Raw genomic sequence first — 9,126 nt, forward strand, 5'->3', positions numbered from 1 at the left:
TACATGAAGTTATTGTTCTGGAATATTCTCACTCATAAACAATACTGATGAATAACCTCTGAACCCGGCACCAGGGTTACCAGGTAACCTCTGAACCCGGCACCAGGGTTACCAGGTAACATCAGCTTCCATTAAAGAAAATTATTAACAAATAAATTTAAAGTCATAGATGAAATATAAAATGTGTAGATATTTTCTAAGCAAAAGTGAATCAATTAACTATTCTAGGGCATTAGAAGACACATCTCACATCTTGTTAATTTTCCCTCAACTTACTATAATTATTAAAATATAATATTAATAAAAAAAAAGTAATGTTCCAGGTAACCTGGCACATATTAGGCAATCAATACAAATCTGTTGAATGGACAACATTTTACCTTCAGTGATAGCTTTTTTCTTAATATTTTAATATCTTAAATTTTTTCTAAGTACTTATATTAATAAGTAGAGGAATTTGAATGACAGTACATCTTTTTTTTTTTTTTTTGCAGTATGCGGGCCTCTAGCTGTTACGGCCTCTTCCGTTGCGGAGCACAGGTTCCGGACGCGCAGGCCCAGCGGCCATGGCTCAGGGGCCCAGCCGCTCCGCGGCATGTGGGATCTTCCCGGACCGGGGCACGAACCCGTGTCCCCTGCATCGGCAGATGGACTCTCAACCACTACGCCACCAGGGAAGCCCAACACTACATCTTTTTTTTTTTTTTTTTTTTTTTTTTTTTTTTTTTTTTTTTGTGGTATGCGGGTCTCTCACTGTTGTGGCCTCTCCCGCTGCGGAGCACAGGCTCTGGACGCGCCCGCTCAGCGGCCATGGCTCACGGGCCCAGCCGCTCCGCGGCATGTGGAATCCTTCCAGACCGGGGCACGAACCCGTGTCCCCTGCATCGGCAGGCGGACTCTCAACCACTGCGCCACCAGGGAAGCCCAACACGACACCTTTTAAAGGTGTTAAAGTTTTAGGAGTCACCTTCTAAAACATTATATTTTTCTCTATTTGGACTTTTTTCCAACTAAAAAAGGGTGAGAGTGTGGAAGCTCAAGTTAATGAAACTCACTGCTAATCTTTTTGGATGCTTGGGCAAATTAATTTATTGCATCATTTCCCTAGCTGGCTGCAAGGGAACGATAAATCAAGAGGGATTCATGGATCACTTAGCATTTATTCAATACACAATAAAGCATTTGTTTAGTGACTGTTTTGGACTGCCTTTAAGGAATACTATGATGAATACAATGGGGGTGCCAGTCCTCAAGGAACTCAGTCTCAGGGCTAAACAATCAAGGAAATCAACAAGTTGCGATACAGAGCCATAAGTGCTGGGTAACTACGAAGGGAGGGGTTGGGGAAAGAACGTGGTGAACTTAACTCTGCCTGGGGAGAAGATGAGCAGGGCATGGGGAAAGACATCAGCATTCTGGTGAGATTTCATCTGGGTCTTGAAGATGAATACACATTTGTCAGGAAAGGGGGTTCAGGGTACTCCAGGCAGAATGGTGAGTAGGTGCAAGCACAGTGTTGGTATAATTCCGAGGAAACAGTAAGACACTGGAATGTGGAGCATACGTAGGACGCATGGAAGAGAGTAGCTTATACGAGCTTGCATAGAAACTCAGTCGTGAAACCAACTGAGTTTCCCCCTCAGTTATGAAAACCAAACATGGTTTCAGACATTGCCCAATGTTCCCCTAGGGGACAAAATCACCCTGACTGAGAAGCACTGATTTAGAGGAAAAGGGTTTTGCATTAAGAGAAGACAAGTTCCGATTATCACAGCTTATCCTTCTTAGTAATTAGATAGGAATGACTCATGACATAATTTTTCTGTAACCCATTTTTCTTTGTTACATGTAAAGTGAGGATATTACTTATCTCACAGGGCTACTCTGAAGACTAAATAAGAGATTCTGAAGTAAACATATGTGTTAGGGGACTCACACAGGGACTGGACCATGACAGTGCCTTGTAAATGTGAGATGGTCCAGCATATTAAAGGGGAAACTCAATTGTGTTAATTGTCTTGCACTGTACAGATAATCAGTTTAGATTAAAATGGTTTTATTAGTTGAAAAAATGTCCCAGAAGGATAGCTTTCAGAACCACCATGGTGATATTTTGTTTACAACTCTGAGACAGGCTCTCAAATGTCTTTTTTTTTTTTTCTAAACAGGAAATAAATGTACTGCAACCAGAAGTTAAGAATATGCTCAAAGTCATAGGTAACTCGTGGAAGATGAACATTAAGTTGAGATTTTGGCCACTCATTACTTGCTTCTGTTTGCTACCATTGTTTGAAAACTGTGTGTAGTTTATAATGTGGTACTTGGAAATAAGCTATATGTTAATATATAATTAAGTAATTTACCAGGAGGAGAAGCTTTTTTAAATTAATGACTCATCTTTTTTTTATAGATCTATCTCTACTGGTTTTCCAAAATGAAAATAAGTCTTCAATCTTTTAAGGCCAGAATCCACGTGTAGGCATTCCCAACTCCCTTTATCTTATAGAATGATGCTTGCAAAATACGATCCCCTTTTTTACTTTTTAAAATGATTAAATTGTGTGCCGTGCTTTTATGAGGATTAATCACAACAATTTTCATATTGCAAAGGATTTGACAGAAGATTTAAAATGGGGTAGATTTCAAGAGCAGGACAATGATATAAAGCTTGTGCCATGAATCCAACAAGTTGCTGTCTAGGAAAATAAGTAGCACTTTACTTCTCTTTGTTCAATGGTCTCAGTCAAAGAAAATATAAAGACTTGTCTTTTTTTTCCCCCCAAAAGTTCAAAGAGTAACAAATTAAAAATACACGTATCATACACTACCAAATGTAAAATAGACAGCTAGTGGGAAGCAGCTGCATAGCACAGGGAGATCAGCTCAGTGCTTTGTGACCACCTAGAGGGGTGGAATAGGGAGGGTGGGAGGGAGATGCAAGAGGGAGGAGATACGGGGATATATGTATGCATATAGCTGATTCACTTTGTTATACAGCAGAAACTAACAAAACATTGTAAAGCAACTATGCTCCAATAAAGATGTTAAAAAAATACACATATCTAGTAGTAGCCAATATCATAAATAAAAAGTGTTAGGCAAACACGTAATTTTATGCCAAGGGAAATAAACTACAGAATTTAACTCAATACAACTATCTCCACTTTTATGTGGACATAAGTCACACAATTTTGCAACTATAGCTTCTACTTGATTTCATAAAACATCATTTAAAATTTAGTGTTGATAGTGGTAGAGAACAGAAAACAAAATCAAGACCTCTGAGCACAGTGAGGTTCAAAGGCCAATGGAATAAAATACATAAAATTCTGACTTCAATGGTTTCCTTTCAACCATCAGCTGAAGCATGACTACAAACATAAATAAAAAGGGGCTGATGATAGACACACATGGTTCAGGACAGCTGTATCTCATTCCTACATCAGTAATCCTCAAATATTAGTCCAATGTTCCCACAGTATCATAAGCACTCTTTGCCCCTCCATTCCTATCAGATGTGTAATTTCTGTTTTTACAGAATGAGTATTTTAATGTTAGGCAAATATGTCTTTTTCAGATAGCAGAATTGTCCAACAAAATTTTGCTTTAGCCCCCACTAAACCCAGAGTCATGTCTGATGATCAACAGCAGCAACTGTTGGTCCCTAGGGTCTGCCTAACTGTGACTGATATTTATTTCTCAGTTGATTCTACAGTTTTATTAATATTTGTTCTGCCTTAATTTTCTATTTCGTTGATAATTACTAGGTTTTATTCTTTTTATAATCTATCTAAAGTATTTTTGGGGGGGGTAAAAAAAGCAGAGTGCAGACGTCAATACAAACAAGTGAACAGTAGAGAATGAAAATGTTTAAAGAAAAAAAATTAATAATATAAAGAGAAATATGTTTGAACATTAAGATGGCTAAGTTAAATATGGTAAAGTTCCCAATTTCAGCATACTTGTAATCAAAGTTATCATTGATCATATTATTAATATTCAGATAAAGTAAAATAATTTGTTTTAAATATCTCTTCAATATAGGAATATAACTTAGGGATCCGAAATATATGAAATTATTTATCCCTGAGGCATGGTATGTTGTGATACTAAGAATGCAATATAATTTCAAAGTGAAATTTCACATTCTTCCGAGAAAAATAATTTTATGTATGAAGGGCTTATATTACTGTTGGCTGATAAGATAATCACATCCATTTGGACCATCTACTCTTTTTCTAAAATGCAAAAGTGAAGCAATATAAAGCATTTGGGACTTTAATTGGCTTTGAGCTTTGCCAAGAAAAGTCAGAGATTTAATAGATAAGTAGATGGAGGCATAAGAATGATTCAAGTACTTCCAAGAGAGTTTATTTGGGTAGCATTATTACCTGATCAGACAACATTAGACTCTGTTCAATTATTCACAAGTGCAGAAATGCTATAGTGTATTACCTCTTAATGTCCCACAAGCCCCTAGCAAAGTTTTTAAAGATAAGGCACCTCAATCAGGAGTCTTTAGACTAGAATGTCCCCTTAACATGACAGGTTAAAAAAAAAAGATTTTAAAGATGAAAATATTGGTGAAGGAGAAAAGGGAAGTGAACAGCCATGCCTTAATGAAATCAGGATGAGCTGCTCACCAAAATATTAGATTTGCTGGCCCTTTGACTTTGTCCAAATCCTTTAAAAATGATGGCCATCTCTCTGATTCCACAGAGCATACCAGATATAATATCTGATCTGATGAATTACCATTTTTATTGGTCATTATTTTATATATTTAGTTCATTGGCTAAGTCAGTTCTTAGCTTTGGTATAATTTTATCTGCTTGTGTCTAAGATTAAAATGCATTTGAATTATTCATCATTCATTTCACAAATATTTTCTAAAGTCTAATATTGTTCAAGCATGGAGGATCCTGGAAGAATGTATCTTTTGTTCGAAAATATTCACTCTTAAAAGTCAACACAAAGTGCTAGAATAATGATGGGAATAAGAAAAAGTCTGATATAATAGTAAATATCTATGACAAACATGTATATTTTTGGAGCCATTTGATGTATTACTATAACATAACACAGATCTTCACAATCAACTCACCGTCCATATTGTTCCTGCCCTATAATAAATATAGGATACATTTATCTTTTATATTAGATTTGAAAAATTAATCCTAATTAATTTAGGGAACCTGTCTGATTAAAGGGAGTTAATGGCAAGTGAAAAAAAAAGTAGAAAATGCAAAGTGAAGTATGCTTAACCCAAGCGTTCGTTTCAGACACTATTAATTTCCCTCTCAATAGCTGTTTCATATGGTGGCAATATGGTAGATTTTAGAGAGATTTTTAATCTTCCTCTGTCCAGATCCCAGGCATTCAATGATATAAAGAATTTAGAAAAATGGATTTATCTTACTGGAAAAGCTTTGTCTGTACTAATGTAGAACCCTAAAACATAATGGACATCCCTGCCTGAATCCTTTCAAAGAAATTCCTACATGAGAAGAATCTGTGGCCTTATTACAACTCTATTCACCACAGAGAAGAATTATATGCAAGGCCAATCCAGCTTGATCCCCAAAGGAAATACAAAGGCATCTTGTCAATAAGCACTATCCTGTACTGTGTCTAGGGATGCTCAGTGTGTATGTGCTTGTGCCTCTCTGTGTATTTTGTTCTCCATTTGTCCTCCAAAGTAAATATTTAGGAGAGAGCTGAAAATATCAACTGTTTCCTTAAATGTAGGATAGCTCTGCCCAGACATATTATTTGGGTAAATTAGGTCCCCTAAGGTAAATGAGATAGCTATTCCTCATGCATTAATTTAATACCTAGGTAACAGAGTTTTCAACATCTTTATTGGTCTCCATTACCTGAACATCGGAGGCACATTTTTGTCTTAACACAGATCCTTTAACTTTTTATAATGTCAACTGTGAAACACTGATGGTTTTATATTGAAGGAAAAACATGTCACCAGTATGAAATAAAGTTGATTATGTTGTACATAAGGAGTGCTGACATGGACCCAAGTTTCCACTCAGCTTCAAAGAAGTTTGCATTTACTGGTTTATTTTTAAACTCTGAATAAAATAACATCACAGTATGTCAGAAGGTGTCTTTGATGAAAACTTTCTGATGACACCTTATCTTCTTCCCTTCCAATGGGAAGTGCACCGTCTCCAGTTATGGGTGGTTGGAGTCTAAAGGAAAGACTTCAGTAACTACCTCTATGGTCTACACAGTCATTACACAGTCATTCTGAGAAAAAAAATCTCCACTGCAGCTCAAATAAATAATCAGATTTACGTTTCTTGTTGGTGAAAAGGAGGAACTATATGTCAGACAGGCAAGAGATATGATCCCAGGTTTAACTGCCAACCCCGACAAATACACATCCCTAATTCAGTTATTCTGCCTAAAAATTTACTAGTATCAACTTATTTTGCTGGGTGAATCACACAACTACGAAGGAGTGACATTTAATAAACTTTGGTAGCTGTGCTCGCACATTAATCTTATAATAATGTCACTGCCAAACTATAAAATCCCTTTGCTCATGATAGTAGTGTGACATCAGGACACTGACTGGATGGCAATTGGTAGAAGTCCGCAATGCTTTTGGCCTAAGGGTCACTACCTGGAGGGGCAGGCAAAGGGAAGGTATTGTCATATTAGGCAACAGGCCCCATGTGGAAATGGAATTAAATTTCCTTGGTACCTTCAGTCACACCTTTTGTGCCCCTTCCCCCATTTGCTTCTGATACTTAATGTCTCAATGACTTGATTCTTCAACAAAGCCTCAGCTCAGATTCTTTATTCAACCAAGGTATCAATGTTCATCATCAGTTGATATCATTACTGCTATTATTATTGAAGAGCTTTAAGCCAGGCATTGACCAGATATGCTTCTATTTATAAACAATGACTCTGGCAGTTGGGTGAAGATGAGATTGAACAGGGACAAGGATAGAAATGAGAAGGTGATTTAGGGATGACAGTGGAAGACGGCTGAGACCAGAAAGTGGTGAATGTGGCTTGGACTGGGGGCACGGCCTTTGCCATAGAGACATGAAGATGTTAGGTCAGTGGTTCGGAACCTCAGCTGCACATCAGAATCATCTGAAGAGCTTTCTACAGTTCTGAAGCCCAGCTCCACCCTCAGAGCTATTGGCATAATTTTCTGGGTGCAGCCTGAGCTCTCAGAAAATGACCTTTTCACAGTGAGGGCTGAGAACCACTGGGTCCCAGCAAGGCTTTGGAGGACTTGAGGGATTAGACGTGGAGAGGTTAAGACGAGGGAGGTAATTTGTATGACAACTAGAATTGTGGCAGTTTACTTTAGTTTACTTGTAGTGCAATTTCCAGAGGAAAAGAAAACTGGAAGCCCAGATTTGAATGTGAACTCTCCTGATGTTTTTGATTTGGCAATTTTTTAAACACATGCGTATCAATTTTGTGTAGGCCAAAGAAAACCCACCAAAACTATAAAATAAACAACCTAAGATAGCCCTAACATTCAGGGGACCAGTCGCAACTTCTGCCTTAAATCAGGGAGGTTAAACTCTAATTATGGATTTCAGACTGTCACAGAATGTAGGAGTGAAATTCTCTGGAGACTCCTGGAAACACATCGATTAATTACTTGATACCTCATTAAGAATAAAGGTGACCTGGAGTACTTGGTGCACTGCAGTTGTGAATTTATTTTCTCCCTCCTTCTCTCCCTCCCTCTCCCCCTCCCCCTTTCTAAGGAAACAAAACCTGTTTTTCCAAGATTGTGGGTTAAGGAGTAGAGCTAGGTCTTATGTTTGATTAAGTCTCAGGTCGGTGCTACTTCCCAAATGTGGTTTTCAGCAGACTTTTTTGGGGGGAGGGGGTGGGCAGGGGAGCTGTTATAAAGTTTTACTTTTGAAAATACAATTTATATACATTGGACACTTTTCTAAATACATACCAGAATTTCAACAAGTCTACCACATTCCCAACAATATTTTGAAAGTTGAATACAATAAAGCAATAAATCTTGTAAAAAGTATCTGTTAGTGATAAAATACCACACACACACACACACACACACAGAGTACTCATCAAAGTAGTCTGAATTGAATTAAATCAGGAGCTACAAGGCTTATGTCTCATGAAAATCAGAATATTCCCTTCAAGAGTATTCATTAAACAATGAAACTTTCAAATACTGTATTTTTTTGGTATTATGTCATATTTATGTCATTATATACCAAGGGATTGCTTGTCACAAAACCTAAGAGGATCAAAGGATCATTAATTAATTCCCATTTAGTTCATAATTTGGTACTCAATTTTGTCCAAGACTGAACTAATTTTGGAAAAAAAAGTTTACATCCTTCTGTTAGACTTTTGAACTACAGATACTATATTTATAAACATACCAGGGGATCTGTCATATTTCACATACTTGAGTTCCATAGAGTTGTATATTAAATCTTATTAGTTTCAGAACCATATAAGCATGGAATTTCCCTTCTCTACTGGCATGAACATATTCTTAATTTGTATTAATCCCATAACAGAGGAAATGAAGGGTCTGGGGAGTCTTGTAGGTCATACTATAAACACATACGCTAAGTAGAAAAGACAAAGGTCATCTCTGACACATGAATTTTACTCTCCAGAACAAATTTGATCCTCAGGTAACAACAAGAAAAGCAGAAATGGATATACATCCCTACGTATGATTCAAAGGATGGGTAAGCAAACACTGAAGCTTTTATGTACCTGTTTCAGGTAGGATCATCAAACCAATCCAATGTATCATGGACTGTGCTGTGTGCTGAACTTTCCTTGTAGAAAAAAACCAGATGCCATGTCACCACAAAAGCTGAAAACCAAACAAATAAAGAAGGAGTAAATAAATCTAAAACAAGATAAAAGAAGAAGTAGGATACTTGGATCACTTGACTGTGAAATGGCATTTTAATTAAATGATAGATTTCATAAATGGAGATTTATCTCAGACTTTCCCCAAATGGACTTCATCAAGAAACCCTTTCATTCCACAACACCTGTTAGCATCCTGCTGCAGGAGTGATCCACGGCATTTACTGGGGAAACAATGAGCTGTGTACCCTACTTTTCCACGAG

The 9,126-nt window shown here is 37.2% G+C and overlaps 1 protein-coding gene across 1 annotated transcript in view; it reads right to left on the minus strand.

Annotated features, from left to right (window-relative positions):
* CHRM3 (cholinergic receptor muscarinic 3) overlaps positions 1 to 8,849 on the minus strand; it is a gene marked incomplete at its 3' end in the record, with an annotated part of 275,587 nt that extends 266,738 nt beyond the window's left edge. The window contains exon 1 of the mRNA XM_079706159.1: positions 8,761 to 8,849. The remainder of the gene's footprint in view (positions 1 to 8,760) is intronic.
* Positions 8,850 to 9,126: the final 277 nt, after the last annotated feature.

Source organism: Hyperoodon ampullatus (genome assembly GCF_949752795.1).
Source record: "Hyperoodon ampullatus genome assembly, chromosome: 1".
Classification (NCBI taxonomy): Eukaryota; Metazoa; Chordata; class Mammalia; order Artiodactyla; family Ziphiidae; genus Hyperoodon; species Hyperoodon ampullatus.